General features: G+C 34.7%; 1 non-coding gene across 1 annotated transcript; it reads left to right on the top strand.

The window, feature by feature from the left end:
- The first annotated feature begins 10,538 nt into the window (after positions 1 to 10,538).
- Positions 10,539 to 10,645, top strand: LOC115513121. Its single transcript, XR_003968548.1, has one exon. It is a non-coding gene; the product is annotated as a U6 spliceosomal RNA (small nuclear RNA).
- The last annotated feature ends 2,938 nt before the right edge of the window (positions 10,646 to 13,583 follow it).

The raw sequence follows: 13,583 nt of genomic DNA, 5'->3' as shown, positions 1-13,583 counted from the left end.
TTCACTTTACAAATACTTTATCCCTGAAATAGAAATCTATGCTAACATGTTTTTGCAGCACTTTGTCTTTGAAAAGTGTATTTATTTATTTTGAGAGAGAAAGAGAGAGAGTGCACATGTGAGTGGGGGCAGAGCAGAAGGAGAGGGAGAGAGAGAATCCCAAGCATGCTCCTTGCTCAGTATGGAGCCTGACGCAGGGCTTAATCTCATGACTGTGAAATCATGACCTGAGCTGAACCAAGAGTCAGATGCTTAACAGACTCAGCCATTCAGGCTCTCCTTTCAACCCTTTTAAATGTATCATTTCATTGTCTTCTGGCTTATAATGAATATTTATCTTTTTTTATTTGTATATTTATGAATTTCTCTATAGCTTTAGTTTTCGGAAATTGAGAAATGTGTATGTATAATTACATGTATATGCATTTTGGTTTTATGTTGTTTTGTATTTCTTTTGTAGATCTCTGGTCTTGGCTCAGTGGTTTGATGTTTTTCGTTATCTTTGGGAAATTCCCATCCTTTATCTTTTTTTTTTTTTTTTTTTTTAATTTTTTTTTTTCAACGTTTATTTATTTTTGGGACAGAGAGAGAGACAGAGCATGAACGGGGGAGGGGCAGAGAGAGAGGGAGACACAGAATCGGAAACAGGCTCCAGGCTCTGAGCCATCAGCCCAGAGCCTGACGCGGGGCTCGAACTCACGGACCGCGAGATCGTGACCTGGCTGAAGTCGGACGCTTAACCGACTGCGCCACCCAGGCGCCCCAATCCTTTATCTTTTTAAATACTTATTGCTCCTGTTCTCTCTCTCTTCTGAGATTCTAAGTACTTGTATGTTAGACAATTTGCTACTAGTTCAAATCCTTTGGATGCTCCATTATGTGTTTTCTTTTTCTGCAGTTTGGGTGATCTCTATTGATCTATCATTAACTTCACTAATTCTTTCTCAACTATGTCAAGTCTACTGATCAGCACTTTGAAAGGATACTTCTGATGTTTTTAATTTCCACCGTCCCATTTGTCTATTTTCATAGTATATATCTCTGCCAAAATTCCTCATCTGTTTATGAATATTACCCATGTTTTCTGCTAGATAGATATTTAAGATATGAATCACAGTTATTTTTAAGTTGTGTTTTTATAGTTCCAAAATCTGAGACAACTCTAAGTCTAGTTCTGGTGATTACTTTTTATCTTGACAATGGATTGTATTTTTCTTTTAATTTATGTGTATGTCTCATAACTTTTTTTGAATCATAGGCATTTTATGTAGAACAGTAGATATTGGAGCAAATAACATTTATGCCTATAAATAGGTATGTCTTTTCTTCTATTGGGCCATTGGAGAAAAGGCCCAATTGAATCAATCCAGCCAGGAGGTGAGCTGTGTATATACTTTGTTGTTGCTATGGTTATGTTCAGTGTAGAACTAGTTCTAATTTCTCTAATGGAAGACTGCCATTGACTTGTGCTGAGAATCTGGTCTAGGGTCCTGAAGAGTTTTTCTCAGTGTTCCTGCTTAGCCCTTTTTGCCTTTCCTACAGGCCTTGGTAACAGGGAGACTCTCTCCACTCCTCCCCTATCCCAGTGGAGTGGGTGCTTTTTGTCATTCACTGTTTCCTATGCTTGGGGCAGGGCAGGATAGGTGCTTTGTTGTACTAGCCCAGCCTCCATTGTTGGCAACCCCCCGATTGATCACCCTCAGATTTAGAGATTTCTCAGCATTCCTGCTTCTCCTCCCTGTGACAGCCAACTTTGCCTTGGATCTGTGGTAAATCTTGTGCAGAAGAGTTTCATGCCTCTCAGGAGACCTTGAATATAGGATCTTCAACCTAAAACTCTCCTATTCTTTCTGTAGGACTAAAGGTATTTTTCTTCTATCCTTTCCCCAGAAAAAAAATTAAGACTCACTGCCCCTTCCCAAGAAGCTTAAAGCTTTTATTTTGTATGAGCAAAGGGGTTTAGGGAAATGTGTGATGTTTTATGCCTGCTCTACAGTGGCAGTCAACTCCTCCTATAGGCCTATAGCCCTGTGGGAGAGGCTCTGGTCTCTTACTCTGCCATTCATCTTTCTACCAAGCATCTGAGTGATGTCCATGAAAAATAGCATGTAAATGGGTATAAAATCCCATTGTGTCTGGGGTTTTTAGGGGATCTATACTGTATACTAGTCTACATTCAACTACTAACTGTTCATTATCATATTTATTGATTTTTTTTTCTTACCCATCAAATGACAACTGGTACTTCTCCCTCCCATTCTCTGTTACTTCTCTCTCCTTAGAAGGTCCCATCCTTGACTTTTAGGCTACTTGGTTGCCCTATACATCAGCTTTGTGATAAGTTGCAGAAAATTAATGACTTTGTAATTTATTTTTTTTACTGTCTTGGTGGAAATGACACACTTTCTAGCTTGGCACATTCTCATTAAAAGTAAAACTTACCCATTAGTTTTTATACTATACCAATTAGGATTTTGCCTACACCTCTCCACAAAGTCAAAGTCATCAGGCAGCTCCACACTGCTAAATCTACTAGATAAATCTTAGTACCAATCTTTCTTCATTAGTAACACTAGGCTGAGTTGATCCCTCTCTTATTCTGTGAACATTTTACTTGGTTTCCAATACACAATACACTCCTAGCTTTCCTCTTTCATTCCTGGAAGTTCCTTCTCCATATATTTTGCTGATTCTTCTTCTTCTTTTCAATGTCTTAAAATTGGAGTACCCCTGGGCTCAATCATTGCATCTCTTTCCTTCTCTGCCCACACCCATTAGTGATCTCATCAGTCTTGTGATTTTAAGTATTAGTCTAACATGAGTGATCTCCATATTTCTGTATCTAGCCCAAACTTTTTCTATTCCACACCCATATTAGTTTATTTTTTGACTTCTCTACTACAATGTCCAATAGGCAGTTCAAACATCTTGTCAAAAAATTAATTCCTTATTTTCATATTTTAATCTATAGCAGACACATTCTTCTCCATCTCTCCAGATCATAACCTATTAGTTCATACCCCAAGGACAAAAACAAAAATGCAGTACTCTCGCTTTCTTTCTTACATACACATCACACCACTAACTCTTTAGCAACTCATGTTGGTTCTACTTGGAAAAAAATAAAATAAAATAAATTTAAAAGTAAAATAAAAAATTCACTTTCTTTTAACCATTTTGATTATTGCACCCAAATAATCATCATTTATTGCCTGGCTTATTGTAAATATTTTCTATCCAGTCTCCTTCATTCCACTTTTGCTCCAGTATTCTTTCATCGTGGGATTAAGAGTGAATTTTGGGAGTATAGGTCAGATCTGTCACCATCCTGCTCCAAATCCTCTAACAACCCCTATTTAAGTCAAAATAAAGACCAAATATATCACAAAAGATCTTTCTCTGGACCTCTCTATCTGAATATCATCTCTTACTGCTCTTCCTCTTACTGCCTAGGATGAATAATAAATTTAGTCTACTAAAATAAAAAATGGGGGCACCTGGGTGGCTCAGTCGGTTAAGCGACCAACTTTGGCTCAGGTCATGATCTCACAATTTGTGAGTTTGAGCCTCACATCAGGCTCTGTGCTGACAGCTCAGAGCCTGGAGCCTGCTTCAGATTCTGTGTCTCCCTCTCTCTCTCCCCCTCCCCTGTCCCTCAAAAGCATTAAAAAATAAGATAAATAAAATTAAAATAAAATAAAATAAAATAAAATAATTAAAATAAAAAATAATTTCCAACTATACTTGACACTTTACTGTTCTTCAAAGTACCAGACATATTCCCACCCAGAGCTTTTCCACTACATGTTTCCTCTGACTAGAACGCTTTTCTCCTAGATATCTACAGAGCTTACTCCTTCAAATATTAACTCAAATGTTATGTTTTCAAAACATTAACTGACCCACTTCCAACAAGGGCTCTCTGTGCTTCTTACTTTGCTTAATTTTTCTTCATAGTACCTTTTCCCATAGTATATGATTATCACCTCTACCAAAGTATATAATGTACTTATTTACTATGCTTAGTGTTATGTTTCCTCACATTAAAATGGAAAACAATAATTTTGTCTCTCTTTTTCACCAACGTAACCCCACTGTTTAGAAGAGTATCTAACAAAGAGTAGACAATCACTAAATATTTTGTTAATGTTTATTTATTTATTTTGAGAGAAAGAGAGCACAAACAGGGGAGGGGAGAGAAAGAGACAGAATCCCAAGCAGGCTTTTCCTGGTCAGCATGGAACCTGATGCAGGGCTCAAATTCACAAAACATTAGATCATGACCTGAGCCAAAATCAAGAGTTGGTACTCAGCTGACTGAGCCACTCAAGTGTCCCAATTGCTAAATATTTCTTTAATGAATGATCAGGGTTGATTGTATGAATTAAATTAAGTCACACAGGTAGAACACCTGATATCCAAGAGGATCTCAGTAAATACTTTCCATGAATAGAACAAGCAAGGATGAGCACATAAATATTCTTTGATGAACTAGTGTGACTTTTCAGTTTTTAAGTTTTAAATCCCCTGTTCTGAGTGGAAACAAATAATGAATAAGTATATATTTAAAAATTACATTCTTGGGGCACCTGGGTGGTACCATTGGTTAAGCATCCTACTCTTAATTTCTGCTTAGCTCTCCCTTTCATACAAAACTACTTTTGGCATGTAGTTTTGTGTTGTTGAAGCAAAACTCAGACTTTCAAAAATGTCACACACAAAAAAGATAAAATGCACATTGTTCTCTATTACCTTGACTTTCTCACTTATAAGAATATAACTTTTATTTATTTTTTTAATTTTTAATTTAATCATTTATTCGAGGGCGGGGGAAGAGTGTTAAGGAATTGGCTGCCATAATTATGGAAGCTGTCAAGTCCAAATATGCGATGTGGGCCAGCAGGTTAGAAACCCAGGAGAACTGATGGTGCAAATAAAATCCAAATGCCATCTGTTGGATAATTCCCTATTGCTTGAGGAAGCCAATACTTTGTTCTGTTCAAACCTTCGACTGACTAGATGAAGCCCACCCACATTATGGAGGGCAATCTGCTTACTCAAATTTTAAATGTGAATCTCATCCAAAAACATTCTCCAAGTTGACACAAAAATTAATTATCACAACAGGTATTTAGACACACTAAACATACATTAGAAATGTACACAAATGTTTACAGCAGTTTTATTCAGAATAGCTAAGTCTGTAAACCTCATTTGTCCATCAGCAAGAGAATAGATAAACAGTGGTATACTTATAAATTATACCATAAAAAGAACAAATTCCTTAACCACACACACCAACATAGATTAATCTCAAAAACATTAAGCTGAATGGAAAAAGGCTTACATAAAAGAACACATAAGGTATGATACCATTTATATAAAGTTCTAGAACTGGCAAGGCTAATCTACAGTGGAAAAAAGAATCGTATTTGAATCTGAGGGCAGGTGGGTAGGTATTGATGAGCAAAAGGCATAAAGAAATTTCCAAGTGTAATAGAAATTTTCTGTTTCTTAAAGGAATTTTGGTTTTCACGGATGTATGCAGCAGATTCCAAATCTATCAAGTCATACACTAATTTTTTTCACATATAGTTATATAAAATTTTTATCTTAAAAACAATAAACAAATGTTGAACCATAGTTAATGCTATGTATGCTTAAGCATTTAGAGGCACCTAAACACTTCAGCATGCATTTCATCAAACAGATTTTAATATTTATTTATAGTCTACAACCTACTTTAAAATGCATCAAAAAACTTAAATGGATTTGTGGGTAAGCAATGGGACAGATAGTTATGTAAGAAAGCATATATAGTAAAGTTAACCGAAGAACCTATTGGTAGTTATACTGGTATTCACTGTACCCTTCTATGTTTTTCTATGTTTGAAACTTTTTATAATAAAATATTAGGGGAAAAATAAAATGTAAATAAAATAATTATTTGTAAAAGTATCTCCCATGCATTCAATATAATTGATCCCTTTTTGGTAAAAATGAAAACCTGTTTTCCTAATTAATTTATATTTAAATAGAAAACATCTACAAGGAAAAACTGAAATAAAGTTTTCATGTAGCTCTTTAAATTATATTTTTTACTGTAGATCAGAAGCAAAGTATAATAAAAACTAAAGCATTGCTTGTCAGGGAATACACATGATTAGTCCCTTCAAGCAGGCATGAAAGGGAGAATTTTAAAGGAGGGTCTCATCTCCCTGTCTAAAGTGTCTTATTATTGCTTTTTCTTTCAGAACTGTAGACCTAAAAGTCATGGACATATTATTGGAGCATTGATACAAAGCATCCTTTGCATTACTGACATTCTCCATTTGAAGGGTCCTGAGTACTTCCTATAGAAGGCAAATGATACCTATAAACCTTTTACTCTGATCCCTGATTTTAAAAATGAAGGTCTGACTCTTCACCACAAATTTCCTAATAATTCATATAAACCAGTCAGTGCTTTTGCAAACTGAGGTTTGAGAAAAGAAACAGTAACACTTCTAAGTTTCCGATGGCAATATCAGAGGTAAAATAAAAACAGCCCCTGTGTCTGAATGACTTATATTAAATTAACAACTCTGCACTAATTATGATGAACTTGACCATTGATATTCCCCATTATCATCAAGCAAGGACTCAATGATCTCTTCTAAATGGGAAGCTTTCCGGATCCCCATCCCACTTTTGCCTCCTTCCATTATCCCACTTCCAGAGGGTCCTCACTCAAATGCACCTACACTAATGCACATAGACCCAGCCTAATAATGTTGAAAAAGTATTTTCCAATATTTATACCTCAATGCCTTCCATGCACATAGTGCCTTACATTTCAATATGCCTTAGTAATAGTAGTCCACTAAGACTTAATAGGAAATGCTGCCTCCAGCTTTAGTTCTCAAATCATTGTTCAAATAGAGCAGCATGAAAATCACTGGTGGCTATTTTAAAACCAGGTTTATGAGACCTACCTTACAACTACTCAAAGAGAAAAAACAGAATTCTGTAAGATGGTGCCCAGAAGCTGTGTGTGTGTGTGTGTGTGTGTGTGTGTGTGTGTACCCTTTCACTCAAAATTTAAGAATCACAGTGTTCTTACCAATTATGCCTATTCTTTGGCATGAGAATCTTGATTGAAATCATTACCTGGGTTCCAGCTAGTTAAGATAGCTATTTATAACAATACATGTAGAACTTTTTAGTTGAAAAAAAAAGGATTAACTGAAAATTCTTTAATGTCCGTGATGGATTGGCTTTACTAGAGCATGTGTGCATGGAAAAAGAAAAGGACAGAAGTGCAGGCTGTAGAAGAAATAGGCAATACTGAGAGTAATATTTAACATGGTTCTGGTTGTATTGCCTAATCCCTTCTTTGTAGAAATTAGTAATAATCCTAATCAAATGTCCTTCACAATAGATCTTTGTTTGGTCATAGTCTTTCTTTTCTTTCTTTGTTATCCTGGGTCATTCTTCCTTATCCCTGATTTCCAATAGAAAGTGGCTTCATTATGGTGGCCATGAAATTTCAGTTTTGGGAGACAGTTATTCATAAGTTTCTTATTTCTGCATATCTTATAAGCAGAGACACTGACTGCTTTTTTTTGAGCTATATTTTCAAGAATGTTTGCATAGCAAGCAGCATTGGAGGATATAGTGTCTTCCTTGAGAGAAACAGGAAGATTTGCTTGGTATCCTGTATAAAAGATGCATGTTTCCTAAATTCAAGGTTTCTTTCCTGTGATATAACCCAACACATATACAGGTGTCACCTGGCCCTCTTCACATCACCTTGTGGGAACTGGGGTGTAGGGCACCAGTGCAAGAAAACGCTGAGTCTCTGGCTACTATGAGTAATTAATTGTCCTTTGTCTCTAACCCAGAGGTTATTTGTCTTCTTTCTGCGGCAGGATAATTTACTAGCTTAAGGGTATGGTAAAATCCCAGGTGCTTCACAGTTTTGATAGTAAATTGTATAACATTTTCCATTTCTCTCTCCTTACGGAAAGTTCAGACTAAGCAATAAACCCTTAAAAACTTTATTTGTATAATTCTAGTTATCTCCATTGCAACTTCCAAAATTTCAAGAGACTCTTTCACTGTGTAGAAAGTGTAGAGAATACTTCTACAAGTAATTTGTAGACCCAGACATGACATCCTTGTTCTAACCAGGCCTACGCTGTCATATGTTGTGTCTCCTGAGAATTCTAATATACATTATGCTGAAGGGAAGGGCTGGCATTTTATCTCACTATGGTCTCCTATATGCAGCAACTTGCAGATCAAATCCAAACTAAAACATATTCCCCCCACTGATTTTATGATTGTTTTTCTCAACATGTCTAATAAACCTGACTGTAGCTTCCTGTGCAAATGGAGAGGAAGGAGTTCCTTACCAATTTTATCTCTGTAGTCATATATAGACTTCAAAGTACTTTTATTTTGTTTTCTGTTTTATGTAAGCACAGTATCATAGACTTAACTTTTAAAGTTGACGAAGATCTTAGAAGTCATCTCTGTGCAACCTCCAAAACAAGGCATATACACAAAATATAAGCAGACATGGCTTAATAATCTATAGTGATTGGAGCTTACAGAATTCACAGGAAAGGGCTTATCATGATTGAGCTTATTTAATATTTAGAAATATCTTCTTATCCCAATCATCTCTAACCATAGTCCTAGGATCATCTTCTAGAGCTTCCACTGCACTTAACTGTCCTCTCGCAGATATCATAAGCAATTTCCTCCCCAAACCAAACTTATAATATTATTTTTTAAATGCCATGACTTCAAAATCTTTGGGTATTCTGGCAAAATCCATACTAAAATGTACTTTATAGCCGCTTCTCCCACAACAGCCTAATAGCAAAACTTAACATTGTTTTGGTCTTTTTTTGTGCAGATGAATCATATTGTTGATTTATATTTTGTTCATAATTATTTAGAAATGTCAGGTCTTTTTCATATGAATTCCTGACAAACCAAGTTCATCACATGTTAAATTCATACAATTGATTTTTTTCTCTTATCTAAAATAATCAAAAAAGCACTGTGCTAACTTAGTTTGGTGGGCTTTAATCCATTTTCTATCCTCTTAGGATTCTTTTTAAATGTTATTTCTGTAATCAAAAGTATTGGTATCTTTTTTCAAGATATGTCATTACAATATCTGAAACAAATGCCTTTAAACCCTTATCTAAGTTATTGATTAAAACATCAGACAGAACAGGACCAGTAACATAACCTTTTGATCTCTAGCTTTCTCTCATAATTGACATGATCCTTAAGATCTACATTTTTTAAGTGTGGTTATTTAAAAGGTTTCAAATTTACCTTACTGTATTGTCAGCTAGGATTATTTAGTTATCTCATTCCCAAAGTTACAATGACTTGAAAAAAATGTAACGTGCCTTGCTGAAACTTGGGGAAACTATTTGATTAATCCTTTATTATGAAAAGTATAAATATTTCTTGTAGAAAATTGCAGAATCGCATGGGAAATAGAGAGTGCAGTTGACCATAGTGTAAAGATGGTTATCAGAATCAGAATAGGTCCACAAAGTCTGCAAAGTTGCAGAGACACAAATGAAGAAGTTCAGATAAAACCACCCTGAAGCTGGGAGAATACTATGAGCTTTAAATTATCTGTATATAGAGAAATCATTATTAAATGCCAACACAGCTACTATTAAACTTCTGACTATCACCTCAAGACATTGTGTCTGGAGAAAAGGGCTAAGTCTCAAGAAACTGCATAGAAAACAGGAAAAGAGAAAAGGGGGCATGGGCATGAACAAAGCAAACATAAAATTACCACAGAAAAATCCAACACTGAACACAGGTCTGAAATGTGATGGGTGAAAGTCCTAGATATAGTAAAAGATTTGAAAATACATAGGTCCTGAGGTGGCAGCCTTGGACAAAGAACATTTCGGGGGGAGAGGCAGGTAAGTAGAATGGAGAAGACATCCATTTAAACTGGTAGTGAAGCCAAAGAAGGAATTAAGAGAAACAAATAGAGCTCTTGAAATTAAAAAAAAAAAAAAAAAGATATGAGTCCTTTCCTTCCACCACCACCAACATAAAATATATCCATTTTTAAAAAGTAACTTTATCCTAGTAACAGCAATCAGACAAGAAAAAGAAATAAGGCATCCATATTGGTAAAGAAATTAAACTGTCACTTTGTACAAATGACAAGATACTACACTTAGAAAACCCTAAAGACTCCACCAAAAACTATGAGAAGTAATAAATGAATTCAGTACATTTGCAGGATACAAAATTAATAGCCAGAAATTGATAGCATTTCTATATACTAATGATGAAGTAGCAGAAAGAGAAATTAAGAAAACAGCTCCATTTACAATTACACAAAAATAATAAAATACCTCTGAATAAATTTAATGAAGGAGGTAAAAGAGCTATACTCTGCAAAATATAAAACACTGATGAAAGAAAGATGGCACAAACAAATGTAAAGATATTCCATGCTTGTGGACTGGAAGAATTAATATTGTTAAAATGTCTACCCAGTGCTCGCTTCGGCAGCACATATACTAAAATTGGACCGATACAGAGAAGATTAGCATGGCCCCTGCGCAAGGATGACAAGCAAATTCGTGAAGCGTTCCATATTAAAAAAAAAAAAAAGTCTACCCAAAGTAATATACACATTCAATGCAATCCTTTCAAAATACCAACAGAATTTTTCACAGAACTAAAACAAATACTACTAAGATTTGTATGGATTTCTAACCAAAGCAATTTTGAGAAAGAACAGCAAAGATGAAGTTATCACAATTCCAGATTTCAAGATACACTACCAAGCTGCAGTAGTCAAAACAGTATGGTAGTGGCACAAAAATAGATACATAGATGAGTGGAAAAGAACAGAAAGCCCAGAAATAAACCCACACTTACACAGTCAATCTGTGACAAAGGAGACAAGAATATATAATAGCGACAAGACAATTTCTATAATAAATGATGCTGGGACAACTGAACAGCAAAAGAATGAAACTGAACCACTTACTAACACCATAAGCCAAAATAAACTCAAAATGGGCTCAAGACCTAAATGAAAGACTTGAAACCATAAAAACTTTAGAAGAGAACACAGGCACTAATTTCTCTGACATTATCCATAGAAACATGTTTCTAGATATGTCTACTCAGGAAAAGAACCAAAAACAAAAGTAAATTATTGGAACTACATCAAATTAAAAAGCTTCTGTACAGTTTAGGGAAACACCAACAAAACAAAAAGGCAACCTATAAAATGGGAGAAGATGTTTACAAATGATATAACCAGTGATGGGTTAATATCCAAAATATATAAAGAACTTATATAATTCAACACCAAAACCACAAACAATACAGTTTAAAAATGGGCAGAGGACCTGAATAGACCTTTTTTGCCAAAGAAAACATATAGCCAACAGACACATAAAAAGATGCTCAACATCAGTAATCATCAGGGAAATGCAAATTAGAACTACAATGAAATATCACCTCATACCAGCCAGAATGGCTAGTATCAAAAAGTCAAGAAATAACAAGTGTTGAAGAAGATAAGGAAAGTGAACATCCATGCACTGTTGGTGGGAATGTAAATTGGTGCAATCACTGTGGAAAACAGTACAGAGATTCCTCAAAAAATTAAAAGTAACAATGTCTCATGATCCAGTAATTCCACTAGAGGGTATTTATAAAGAAAAATGAAAACACTAATTCCAAAAGATGTATGTATGTTTATTCCAGCAATGTTTACAATAGTCAAGATAAGGAAGCAATCTAAGTGTCCATTAATAGATGAATGAATAAGAACTATCTTGTGATATATATACACGATGGAATATTACACCACCATAAAGAACAAGAGGTCTTGCCATTTGTGACACCATGGATGGACCTAGAGCATTTTATGCTAACTGGAATAAGTCAGACTGAGAAAGACAAATGCCATATGATTTTCCTCATAAGTGGAATCTAAACAACGAATGAATAAACAAAAAGTAGAATCAGACCTATAAATAACAGAGAGCAAACTGATGGTTGCTGGAGGAAAGGGGTATAGGGGATGGATAAAATGGGTAAAGGGGAGTGGTAGCTATAGGCTTCCAGTTATGGAATGAATAAGTCATGGGACTAAAAGGCACAGCATAGAGAATATAGTCAATAATATTATAATAGCATTGTATGCTGACAGATGGTAGTTACACTTGTGGTGAGCATAGCATTACATATAGAAAAGGTGAATCACTGTATTGCACACCTGAAACTAATATAACATTGTCAATTATGCTCAAATTAAAAATTTTTAAATTTAAAAATTAATATAAAAAGTAACTTTATTAAACAGAAAAGTGTGCTTTAGAAATAGGAACACTGTTTATAAAATGGGTAAAATAAAATTAGGATATTTCCATGTAAAGCTACTATAAGATAAAAACAGAAAATGACAACAGTATATCTAAGGAAAATTCCTCCAAAAGAACAAATCATGAAGCAGAAATTAGAGTTATAAGACAACACTAAAACTGAATAAAATACCCTAAAATAAGTGTTTGAAGATAATGCTTATACAACAAATTCACATTTTAGGAACAAAATAGACAAATCAGCAAGAAAAGAAATAAGTTGATTGAAATCAACAAGTAAATTAAAGAAAAAGTCATAAATGAGGAACAAGGTAAAAACTAATGAGAATTTGTTTTGAAATGAAAATTTAATAAAGTGAATACAGACAGATTAACAGATAAATGAAATAAAGAAAAAAAGAAAGAAAATTATTAAAATGGAATATAGGCAGAGAAGATCTAATATAAAAATAAATGGAATCCATAAAGAAGATTGTCAAACAATGTATTAGAACTTGTGTATAAAACTGTAGTCCAGAGAGTTTACTTTTGGCCCCAATGGGTGAACAAGACCTAGACCTACATTCCAGTCTTAACAATGAGAAAACTGGAGAGAATAAATGACAATGTTTTCACGATTCATATACTGAAGGAGTGTAATCTGTGTGAGGAGTAAAGCAAATGAGGTGAACCTTATGAATAGCCCTGAATTGGGGTGCTTCTAGAAGAGTCCTATTGTCACAACTGAGTTGAGGAGGCTGACATTAAAATTTGCCTGATATCTTTGCTGACCACAAATTATGGAGACACACACACACGAGATCGCCAGACGGAACTTATAAGAGAAAAACTAAGATATCAACTTTTTCACATGTGAGGGAGCCATTTTTTTTTTTAATTTGAACCCAAGTAAGTTCTGTTAAAATAAAAAGTCAACATTCCTCAGAAGAACCCGACAGAATTCATAGTCACTATAACATATCGTCTACATTATTCACTTATCAAAGAAAAATTGTGAGACATGAAAAAAAATTAAGAAAAATGTGACTCCTACCCAGAAAAAAAGGACAGTCAACTAAAACATAATCTGGGCAGAAGCAGCTCTTCAATATAGCAAAGACTTCGAGGCTATATTCAAAGAATTAAAAGAAAAATATACAAAGAACTAGAGGAAAGATAATGAAGGTGAGTGAACAGATAAGGAATATCAATAGAGAA

The sequence above is a fragment of the Lynx canadensis genome, chromosome B1 (assembly GCF_007474595.2).
Source record: "Lynx canadensis isolate LIC74 chromosome B1, mLynCan4.pri.v2, whole genome shotgun sequence".
In the NCBI taxonomy this organism is placed as follows: domain Eukaryota; kingdom Metazoa; phylum Chordata; class Mammalia; order Carnivora; family Felidae; genus Lynx; species Lynx canadensis.
This window is presented reverse-complemented; position numbering and strand designations above follow the sequence as displayed.